General features: G+C 38.8%; 1 pseudogene; it reads left to right on the top strand.

Annotated features, from left to right (window-relative positions):
- The first annotated feature begins 6,893 nt into the window (after nucleotides 1-6,893).
- LOC114045539 lies at nucleotides 6,894-7,387 on the top strand (annotated as a pseudogene).
- Nucleotides 7,388-12,701: the final 5,314 nt, after the last annotated feature.

Genomic DNA, 12,701 nt, shown 5'->3' with positions numbered 1-12,701 from the left:
TACATGTGCAAAAAGTATTTATAGCAGCCCTTTTGTGGTGGCAACATAATGCAAATTGAGGGGAAGCTCATCAATTGGGGAATGGCTGAAAAAAAACTGTGGTATATGAATGTAATGGAATATTATTGTGCAAGAAGAAATGATGAACATCAGATTTCATAAAAAAGCTTGGAAAGACTTGTATGAACTGATGCAAAGTGAAATGAGTAGAATCAGAAGAACACTGTATAGAGTATCAACAAACTGTGTGATGATCAGCTATGAATGACTCAGTTCTTCTCAGCAACACAATGATTCAAGACAGGTACAAAGGACTCATAAAGGAAAATGTTATCCACATGCAGATAAAGAACTGTTGGACTCTGAATGGAGGTTAAAACACATTTTTTCCCACTAATTTTAGCCTTTTTTGTGTTTTTTTTGGATGTTTCTTCTTTCACAACTGTGACTAATACAAAAATCTGTTTTACATGATATTATGTGTATAACTTACATCAAATTGCCTACCATTTTTGAAAGAGGGAGAGGGATAGAGGGAAGGAGAAAAATTTGGAACTCAAAATCTTGTAAGAATGAATGCTAAAAACTGTCCTGACATGTAATTGGGAAAAATAAAATATTATTAAAAATAAAAAAAATTAAAAGGTGCTGACCTTGAAGGAAGAACCAATAGGAATGCTCCTGTAGGGTAAGTGGCATACCAAACCCATAAAAATATTTATAGCAGCTCTTTTTGTGGTGGTAAAGAATTGGAAATTGAGGGGATGCCCATCAATTGGGGAATGGCTAAACAAGTTGTAGTATATGAATGTAATGGAATGCTATTGCGGTAGAAGAAATGATAAGCAGGTAGATTTCAGAAAAATCTAGACAGACTTGCATGAACTGATGCTGAATGAAGTAAGCAGAACCAGGAGAACGTTGTACACAGTAACAACAACATTGTGTGATGATGAACTATGATAGACTTAGCTCTTCTCAGCAATACAATGATCCAAGACAGTTCCAACACTCATGATGGAAAATGCTATTCACATCCAGGGAAAGAACTACAGAGTCTGAATGCAGATGAAAGCATACTGCTTTCACTTTTTTGTTTTTTTCTTTCTTGTGGTTTTTCCTTTTTGTTTTTGATAATTTGTTTTCATAATGAGGCGAATGTGGAAATATGTTTAACATGATTGTACATGTATAATCTATATCAAATTGCTTGCCTTGGTAAGAGGGAGAGGAGGGAGAGGGTTAGGGAGTAAAGGAGAAAAAATTTGAATGCAAAATCTCTTAAAAATGAATGTTTAAAACTATCTTTACATATAATTGGAAAAAATAAGATACTATCAAATGGAAAAAAAAGAAAATGATCTGTATTTCTGAACCTACATCCTATGGAGTCCAATGTGCACTCAGTGTCTCAAACCTGGCCTGCTTGACCCTAGCGTGCACCTTTCCTGAGATTTTTAGCAATTAAAAAAATCTAACTCATAAACACACATGAATTAAGAGGCAAATGGGGCCTAATGACTTGACATTTCTGGCTATAACTTTCATGAATGTGGTGAAATGGAAGCTAGGAATTACTTCCATAATATAAACCTAGGATCATATATGCCCTGACTGAATGCACCATAAGAATACTTTAAGAATATACTTTAATAATATTTTAATACTTTGATACTTTAAGAATACTTCAGGCTATTCAATTGCAGATTTCCAGTTGACTTGGTCAAAGTCAATAGTTATTTAAACTAGGTCTTTATGTGTTGTACAAATGAAGTTGATTAAATGTTTTTTAGACTTTTTTTTATTATCATACAGAAAATTCATATTTCTGAACAGTTAACAGGACATATTTCAACATTCTTATTAACAAAAAGTTAATGCTGCCCATAAATATGTATTTCTGATCACATGGCCCATTGTTCATAGAAAATGGCTATTTTATTCTGTTCTATATAGACCAAGACATTCTCTGTACAATTCTCTTTGAAGACCAAGTTTTCCCCTTATACAATCTCCCCCAAAGTTTTTCCTTTACTTTCCCTTACTCTTTCTTTCCTCTCCTCTCTTTTCCTCTCCTCTTTCTTCCTTCCTTCCTTCCTTCTTTCCTTCCTTTCTTCCTTCTTTCCTTCCTTTTAGGGACTATGTATCTTTATTTCATTCACCCCATGCTATACGTTATGGGAATCCTTTATCTGAATGTCTTTGAGTCACACCAAGCCAAGGGAATGGCCTTATGCCTGCAGATCGATCTCTTTTATCAGATGGGATGAGCCTAAATTGAATGTTGAAGCTAGTGGAGCATGAAAACAAGATGCCTTCTATGACTTGGCAGCCGTACGAGGCCTGAGGAGTAGTGCACCTCATCTACCCCCCTTCCTGGTGCTGTCAGATTAGTTTGCTACAGAGCTGGGAGTAAAGAGAGAGTGGGGGCTGCCATCCACAGCACTGAGGATAAACTTTTTCCAGCCTTCTCTCTGCTGGGAGAGCAGCTAATGGGGGAACAAACAGATGAATTGGCATTTGTGCCAGTGCACTTAGGCATGACAGCAGTAGGAATGAAGCTGATGTATGAGCAATTTGGTAGAGGAAAGTAGTTGCTGAGCATTAGAAAAGAGCGTGGAGAGAAGGGAAACGTTAGAGCATGGGAAATTTGGGGCAGTGGAACCCCTGGCATGTGTGTGTGTGTGTGTGTGTGTGTGTGTGTGTGTGTGTGTGTAGTGCCATCTTCACAATTGTTTGGGTTCATGATTCATTCTATTCCACCATAAATCAGATTTAGGGAACTTAGACATACTGGTAACTGTTGGATTCAGTGTGACACGGACCATCTGAAGTCTATCAGCTGAACTTGTTTCTAGTTTCCTTCTCCAGAGACAGAAAGATGGGGAACATTGGGCTTATGCAGTAACTAACTGGTAGTCAGATTGAAGATGAGCAGCAGGCCTTATGGTCTAGGCAAAGATCCTTAGGATGGGCATTTTGTCTAGTGAAGAGTTTAATTACATGAAATAGAGCACCAAAATCCAAACCGTCATAGCATTATCTAGTGACAGAATGACCCAAATACAGAATATCTTTGAATGTAGTTTATATTCCTAAAATTGGGTATTTTTGAGTGACAAAATGTATGGCTATACACTGGAAAATAATTATATAAATTGCCATAAAATATTTAGTGAGAAAATATTTTATGTTGTTTTCTTATGTTCTTTTCAATTCAAGTGAGCATCACAGAATCATAGACTTTAATAGGTGGACAGGCATTCAAAAGCCATCTAGTTCATATTTGAACAGAAATCTCTTCAAAATATGCCTGACAAGTAGTCATCCAGGCTTTCCTTGAAGACTTCCGGGGATAGGGAACTTATCACCACACAATGTAGCCCATTCCACTTATGGATGACTGATTGTTAGGAAGATTATCCATAGATCAAGTTGAAATATGTGCCATGAGGAAGAAAATGTTAAATCCTCTGGAGTCAGAAGACCTGGATTCAAATTTCACTTGTAACACTTCTTACTTGTGTGACTTTGGGCAAGTCAAGTGACTTTCATGGATTCTCAGTTTCCTCATCTGTAAATGAGGGGTTTGGATCAGGTAGCTTCTGAGGTCACTTCTGGCTCTAGAACTATGAAGTATGGACATCCCTCCAAATGTTTGAAAATAGCTATTGTGTCTCCCCTAAATCTTTTGCTTCTCTAGGACAAATATCCCTGGTTGGTTTTTTTTTTTTTTTGGTCTTATATGGTATAGATCTCATATGCCATAGATAGATTCAAAACCTTTCACCATCCTAATTGATCTCCTCTAGACACTCTCCAGTTCATCAATGTCCTTTCTAACATGTGGCACCCCAAACTAAACATAATAAACAGTGATGATAGAAATAAATAAAAACAGGAATGCAACTATGGAATACATTTAATGTGTTATATCAGCAGACTTGGGGAAAAATGAGACTTTTATTGGACTAAACTGGCAGGTACAAACCCCAGGTTTGATTAAAATCACATTGGCAATGTCACATGGGGCTTAGACTAATGAAGCATCATTAATTACAATGTAATTTATAATTCAAGATGGAGGGCTCTCAATATGGGGGCATCTGGGTAACCGTTCTCTTTGGCTTCATGTTAATCTATTAAGTGAATGTATGGTCTGAATCTTACAGGACATCCCTGATGTTAAGAAAATAATGTATTTTTTAAATAAGGCTTTACAAAATGAATGTTTTATTAGACCATGTGTCCTGATTTGGAGTTCAGAAAGTGTGATCAATGTAAGGATATGTAAAGTGAAGGATATTAGGTTATGGTCCACTTCAGGCAATAAGAAGTCAGGACATGTAGGAATGAATCACAGCTTTGTCCCTAACTAGCTGTGTGACCTTAGGCACCTGTTTCCCCTCCCTGAGCTCTTTTTCTCATCTATGAAATAAAGGGGCTGAACCAGAAAGTGTCTAAGGCCTCTTCTAACTCTGACTTTCTGTGAATTTTGCCTTTGGTAATACTTCATACACCCTTTTCCTTAACCTATAGGTACCTATGATTACTTCTTTACTTCAGTGGGTAAGTGACACAGTGGGTCTGGAGTCAGGAAGACCTGAGGTCAAATATAACTTCAGAGATTTACTAGCTGTGTGGCCCAGGCAATTCATTTAAACTCTCAGTTGTAATGTGGGCATAATAATAGCACCTACCTCCCAGGATTGGTGTGAAAATCAAATGAGATAATATTTGTAAAGTGATTAGCACAGTGCCTGGCACATAATAAGTGCTATATACATGTTAGTCATTGTTATTATTGTTGCTATTGTTATTATTAATAACATTATTATTACATACATCCATCATGAAGTTTCCAGGCTATCTGGGGCCCTCAGAAGTGTTAGCCCATTTACTTCTAGCCTTATACTCCAGATTTTTCTGACTGTTTCAGTAAAATGGACCTATTCTACATCTAGTTTAGCAGGATCTTGCTAAGTGATTGAAGCTAAGTATGTTAAACTAATTTATGAGAGTATGCTAATGGATCTTAATGGCTTAATATTTCCCCTAAATACCTCCTCCTTTCAATTGTCTCCGATTAATCTCAATCAATATTTTCAAAACCTTAGACCAAAGGAGTGAGTACCTGAGGAATTTCAGGTCCTGGAGCAAATCCAGGAAGGTATTTGTAGGCTAGGGGGTAGGATTCCTCCTCCCCATTCCACTTATGATTGAAGCTGGTGTCACCATTCTGAAATCACATCTACCCATCCAGTACTCACCATGCAGATCAAAACTGAGCAGCATTGTAGGAATAAAATGGTAGCTAGTCTGCCAACTTTGAGGGCTGACTTGAGAAAACAGAAGGGAGGGACTGTGAGGCTTTGAGGTTGAAGTTCAACATTATTCTGAGGTTGAAGACTCCAAGGAGAAAATGTGGTTGCCATCCTTTATGGCTATGCTCACGGGAAAGCTGACATACTACAAAAGGGAAAGGCAAGGCTCCTAGGGTTACACCTAGGTTGTGATGATTTGAATCCAAAGGTTTTGCAGGAGCAGAAGAGGGCAGCAAAATCCCCAGCAGTCTGGGGTAGTAGTCAAGTTGTGGCTAGTTGGGTGACTGTCACTTTGAAGGGGTTCTTAGGAAAGGCAAGAAGAAGTAAGATCCCAGGTTTAGAGGTGGAAAGGGGCCTTTGAGGTCATGAGTCCAGCTCCTTCATTTTATAGATGAGGAAAATGAGATCTAGAGAGGAAAAGTTACTTATCCAAAGTCCCATAGATAGTAAATGGCAAAGCCAGGGTTCAGACTCAAATCCTCTGTGACTCCAGATCTAGTGCTTTTCCCATTGAACTCCATTGGTGTGAATCTCCTTTATCTGATAGGATGAGCCTACACCACTGCTTTGCTGCTCAAGGGGAACTATAGACAATGCTATCTCTCTCACATCCAGAAACCTGCCCCTTCACTCTTTAGGATGATGCTGTCTTTTCTGGGGAACCACTTCATTGTCTTGGCAACAATGATTCAAAATAAAGTTTCCTTTCTTTTAATTATATTTTGTAAGCCTCTATTATTTTATTTTTAAGTTTCGTTGATGCCACTACAATCACGTCGAGACATTATCCCTCTTTCCCCTACCACAACCACTTCAGTGAGACAGTACAACCCATATCCACAGAGATTTTGACTGACAGCACACTCAACATTTCATGCCAATAGTCCCTTACCTTTCAAATGAAAGGAAAAAGCTATATGTTTTCATCTTTTCTCCAGGAACAAGGCTGGTCATGCTAATTGCATGAAATTTGCCTTGGTTGGATTATTCTTTTCATTTACATTTTTGTGATCAATGTGTATATTGTTTTGTATGTATTTCACTAGAGATTCTGATCAAGGTAGAGGATCATAAAGAGTGAAGAGCTGAATTGCAGCAATGACCTTGGGGTACCTGAGTGGGAGTTATGATACCTGGAAAGCTAGCTGAGAACTGGGTCAAACAGGGTCATGAAGGGCAAACCAGAACTGGGAAAACAAGAGGTCTGAGTCCAACTCCAGCAAAGAATGGAGGGTGAGTAGGGATATTTTTCATTTTCTCCTTGGATGCTTAGAAACTAGAACAGTAGTAGGTGCTTAAAAATGCTTGTTGAGTTCAGTTGAGGTCAAGTAGCACTTATGAAGTGCTTGAAGGCTTACAAAGCGCTTTAAATATAATATCTCATGTTTTTGTTGGCCTGTTTCTTTCACTGTAAAATGGAGATCATAATAGTACTTGCCTCAAAGGGTTGTTAGGAGGATTAATTGAGATAAATTTGTACAGCACTTAGCACAATGCCTGGTATTTGGTAGAAGCTTAAGAAATGCTTATTCCAGGGATCCGCCATCAATGGGTGGACCCAGTGCCATGATGCAGATTTTTGTGAAGACTTTGACTGGGAAGACCATCACCCTTGAGGTTGAACCATCTGATACTATTGATAATGTCAAGGCCAAGATGTAAGATAAGGAAGGTATTCCCCCTGATCAACAAAGATTGATTTTTGTGGGCAAGAAACTGGAAGATGGTCAAATTTTGTCTGACTACAACATTCAGAAGGAGTCTACCCTTCTTCATCTTGTTCTGAGGCTTCGTGGTGGTGCCAAGAAGAGAAAGAAGAAGTCTTACACCACTCCCAAAAAGAACAAGCATAAGACAAAGAAGGTTAAGCTTGCAGTTCTGAAGTACTATAAGGTTGATGACAATGGCAAGATTAGCTGCCTTTGACGAGAGTGCCCTTCTGATGATTGTGGTGCTGGGGTCTTTATGGCTAGCCATTTTGACAGACATTATTGTGGCAAGTGTTGTCTAACCTACTGCTTCAACAAGCCAGAAGACAAGTAAATGTATATGTGTTAATAAAAAATAACTAAAAAAAAAAAAGAAATGCTTATTCCCTTATTTGATTCTCAAAACAAACAAACAAAAACAAACAAACCCTGGCAGGTAAGTCTATTATAGCATACTCATTTTACAAATGAGGAAATTGAGAAACAGAGATTAAATCACTTGCCTAGGGTCACACAGAGAGTAAATGTATGAGATAGGACTCAGGTATTCTTGACTCCAAGTATAGCACTTTATCCACTGTACCACCTAGCTATCCAATTACACTGGTATAATTGACCCTATAACGCCAAATCAGAGGCTCCTGGTAGCATAGTGCTCAACCTGAAATCAGGAAGACCTGAGTTCAAATCCAATTTCAAACACTAGCTGTATGACCTTGGGCAAGTCATTTAATTTTTGTTTACCTCGGTTTCCTCAGTTGTAAGATTGGGATAATAATAGCCCCTACCTACCTTGCAGGCTTATTGTGAGAATCAAATTAGATAGTTAAAAATAAAACACTTAGCATAGTACTTGTAGTAGGTGCTATATAAATGCTTATTCCCTTCTCTTCCTTTCCCAATTGTTATTCTGTCTCCCTGTCTCCAGTCATCCCTTCCCAATAGGGCTTCTGTGAATGCCCAATCCTTTTGACCAAACTGGGAAGATCTGTCTACCATACTCTCCTCGGTTTCTTAAAGAACTAGGGTCTGAGTAAGCCCAAAACAGGGAAGCAGGAGTCAGATCATGCAAGGTTTTGGGTGCTGGATTGAGGAGTATATTCTTTATTTTTGAGGTAGTAGGGAGCCACTTTAGGTGGCTTCTGATTATCCTTCCCTTAATGCTGTTTTCATTATAAATGTGGGTATGGAGAATGACTTATTGTGCCACATTATATTCATCATAACTCTTCTTTTTTCATTCCAAGGACACTAAGGTGTGCAGTCCTAACCTGAGAAAGAAGAAGTCATAATGAAAAGAGTTCCACCCTTGAGGAAGGCTCTGGGGCAAGGTAATGCTATCGATTCCCACATGATGAGAAAATGAAGAAGGATGTAGCACATTGCATTCTATTGATCCAACCTGTTAGCAACAGTGGCAGGTCACTTTATCCTCCCCAAATACTTCCTGAGAGCTACATGAGGAGGAAAGTAGGCTCTGTGGGAAGATGCCTCTACTAGGAGACAGGTAAAGAGGGAGTGAGATACAGAGAGGGGAAATAAATGAAATAAGAGAGATGTACAAATACAGGGAACAAGAAACTCCTTTCTTGACTTTCTTTCTTGTTTGTTAGCTGGAGTGTTCTCTCATATGTGATATACTTGGAACTGCTCCCTGGGACCTCACTCTTCTAACCACTGCTTACTAGGCTGTACCCTTACTGCCTGATCTGCCCAAGGCAATAGCAAAAAGGGACAGAGGAGGGAGGTAAGGGAGACAGATAGTTCCTTAAGTTCTATAGGAAAGGAAAAATTTCTTTGGTCTTCCCCAAGAAGCCCATTATGTGATATTTGGGGCAAAAGGAACATGCACTTATCAACTCCTACCATCCCAAAATATTAAGAATAAAAGATACTTTTTAAATAGGAAAAAAATAAAAATCAGAGGCAGCTGATAGCACAGTGGATATAGTGCTGAGCCTGGAATCAGAAAGACCTGAGTTCAGATCCAACTTCAGACACTAGCTCTATGACCATGGGCAAGTCATTTAACCTTTGTTAATTCCAGTTTCCTCAACTGTAAGATTGGGATGACAGCACCTACCTCGCAGGATTATGGTGAGGCTCAAATGAAATATATATATATAAAAAAAAACAAACAAACAACACAGTCTCAGAGTCTTGTCTCCTATGCATCAAGTTGGAGAACTGTTGTCCTTGGAAAAAGCAAATGTCATTTGGTGCAGGAAAGCTAAACTACAGAGAGCATTAAGAAGGTAATGGTTAAAAACACTTGGGTGATGACTGCCCTCTGCTGGAGGAGAACTAAACTACAGAGAACAGTGAAGCAGAGAATTGAGTGGGAAGAGGCTTGAGTCACTAAAGACAGAGTTAAAGGTGAGGAACACCTGTGGATGCAATGTTGTTAGTGTGTGGAGGAGAAAGAAGCTGCTAGCAACTAATGTGGTGACAGGATCTGGCTCTTAATAAGGTGAGGGTGGGGCAGAACTTACCTATTTCTCCTGGACTGCTAACCAGGATAGTATTGTAAATCATAGCGCAAGTTTTTGAGGAAGAGTGGCCCACCAGGGAGTTTTGTTACCTTTTCTTTTGGGGGGCAGGGGATTCAGATGAGTGGCCTCATTTTTTTCTCATTAACTTTTAAATAAAACTATCTGTGATTTGAACCTTGTGTGCTTACAAGGAGAGTGGATGAATATTGTTGGGAAATGCCAATTGCTAAAGCTCTAAAGTTACCTGGGTCAGAACAGTGAGTCAGAGAAAGGAGATGTCCCAAAAAGCATATCAAGGTCCTTGGGTCAGGAGGAATTCTTTTATATAAGGTTTACATATATAAGAACTTTGGAACACATGACCTGCTATATATATATATATATATATATATATAGTAAGGTACAATGATTACAATGATTCTCTGATGTCTCAGCATGACATGAAGGTGACATTGGGTACTTGAAGTCTGTGCCCATGGAACTCAAATTCCAAAGCCAACTAGAAAGGATTAGTATGGGTCCAGCGATAAACTCCATATCTACTGTCCCAGAACATCCTAGCTAAATTTGAAGAGTCTGACCTTCAGGATGGTGAACTTTGACACAGTTACTCCTCAAGATGAGCTAATTGCTAAGTTATAGAGGGATTACAGCAATGATGGAAGGCGTATCCAGAACATGAAATTATGATTCCTTGCTGGACTGACATATCATGGGATAGACAGGGATTTCATTGATATAAAGAACTTTCAGCTTAAGAAAGTCTGAGGGTAGCACCTTGTCTGAAACTTAGAGGCTTGTGAAGAGTGCTAAAAGGTTAAATGATTTGCCCAGGGTCACACAGTCAGTATGTGTGACCATACTGGTTCCTCAGTGTGGTTTCTTCAAGACCAGCTGTCTATCTATTGTGCAATCTTGCTTCTGATATACCATGGTCTGAATGGAAATTCTGCCGGATAATTTCTATTTTTACTTGAAGTTAACACGCTAATTTATCTTTCAGTTTGGATTTTTACCTTACGACTGAAGCTGGACAAGTGAAAAAAGTGAGCTGGAGCAGAGGCAGTGCCCATCACTCAGTCAGCCTCACACAGAAGCACCCGCCTTGATCAATAATTAAATATTTAGTTGATATAATTAATAGGAAGGAAAGAACCTTGATCCACAGAAAGGATTTTATAAGATTTTAAAAATCTGAGTAGAAATTCTTGACCTTATTGTGAAAACAAACCTTTCTGAAAGGACTTGGAAATCAGTTAATAGCGTGGAAGAGGAGACGGCAACGTTAGCCTCAGGCCATGGAGTATTCCCTTGATGAGCCAGTATTTATGAAACACTGCTAACACCCAGGAATCTAGACACTGGTTAAAAGAATCGTGGTAAATTCCCTGCTGAAGAGCTTTGAAATCTCTTCTTATGGGAAGGAAGACATTCCCTGCTTTGTTCTAGGGCATTTGAGATATATGGGACGCCACACCTTACCCTCTCCTTCAGGGAATCACCTGAATACCAAAGCAGCAACTCTCTCCCAGCAAAGAACACTTCTCAAAGGCCCATTGCTTATGGGTTTAGAAATGACCTCCAGGGAAAGCAGTCAAACAGCAGGATGCACTATGGAAGACAGAAGATTTCTCATACCTTCAAGCTCTCTGAGCCTTAGAAGGCCAAAGCCCATCTAAAGTTGGGCCCCTGAGATATTTGTAAAGTAAGCCACAACTGGCAGAGCTTGCACTCCGTCTTCTGTTCTTAACCTGTGAAGGTTTGCATTTATAACACTAATTTACATACCCCTTTCATTTTGGCAAAGTGTTTTACAAACAGCATCATAGGATCACAAAGAGAGCTAAAATGGAACTTTGAAGGCTTTCTAGTCCAATCTCTACTTTTCCTTAGCTATCCATAACAGCAACCTTGTGAGGAGGGAACTATAGGGTCTTCATCCCATTTTATAGATGAAGAAACTTAGGCTTAGAGACAAAGCAACATGGTACAGAGAAAGAGCATTAGATTTAGATTTAAAGGACTTGGGTTTGAATCCCATCTTTGCTGTTTATTTTCTATGGGACTTAGGGCAAGTATCGTCTATTCTCGGTCTATTTCTTCATCTGTAAAACTAAGGCATGGAATAGGTGGCTTCTAGGATCCTTTCAGCTCTACATTCTATGGTCATATACCATATGCCTTCTGCCACTATCTCCTTCTTTACTCTTGTCTTACATAATGAGGTAGCCTTATTCCTTACCAAGGCTAACTCCTCTACCTGCTCCAGCAAACCCACTCCAGTTTATTTTCTCCAACAGGTTGTCCATTCTGTCATTCCTACTTGATCCTGGAATGCTCTCTCTGCCTTTTGCTTACTAGCTTCCTTAGCTTCCCTTAAATCTCAACTAAAAATCTCATCTCCAAGAAAACTTTCCAAAGCCCTCTTAATTCTAGTCCCTTCCCTCTTTTAATTATTTCCCATTTATCCTGTATGTGTGTATGTCTATGTGTATATGTATGTGTATATATGTGTATATATGTGAATATATGTATATGTGTATATACATACATGTAAGTGTATATGTGTGTGTGTTTTTCTTTTTGTCTCTCCTGACTTAGACTGTAAGCTCCTTGAGGTCAGAGACTATCTTTATGCCTCTTTTTTTGTCTCCTCAGTGTTTAACACAGTGCCTGGCACATAGTAGGTACATAATGAGATCAATGTTTGTTGACTGACCAACTGGTCCTATTTACTAAGGCTCATACAACTAGTAAATCACAGGTTTTCCCCAACAGAAAGGCAGTACTTTAGGCATGCTGACTCTTTTTCGCATTAGCTTGGATGAGAGAAGAGTCTCAGAACTATTGTTTTTATGCTGCTTACTTTTTTACCTAAGAAACACAACATCTCTATTCCATTAGCCTGTGTGCTCCCTGAAGCAAGGACTTTGTTTATTTTTTTTTCTTTTTGCCTTGTTTGTATCCTAAGTTCTTAGCATAGTACCTAGCTCATAGTAAGTTCTTAATAAATGTTTGTGCACTGATTGGTAGGTATGATTAATGTCTGTGTCTATAATTTCAGTAGTAATTGGACTCACAAACTCATTGTCCTAGAAGAGCAGTTTCTAAAGTGTGATCCAGAGATCCCTGGAAGACCTCAAAATGCATTCAAAACTATTCAAAACTTGTCACAA

The sequence above is a fragment of the Vombatus ursinus genome, unplaced genomic scaffold, assembly GCF_900497805.2.
Source record: "Vombatus ursinus unplaced genomic scaffold, bare-nosed wombat genome assembly UNPS02014778.1, whole genome shotgun sequence".
NCBI lineage: Eukaryota > Metazoa > Chordata > Mammalia > Diprotodontia > Vombatidae > Vombatus > Vombatus ursinus.
The sequence above is the reverse complement of the archived record's forward strand: the minus strand, read 5'-3'. Positions and strand labels throughout refer to the sequence as shown.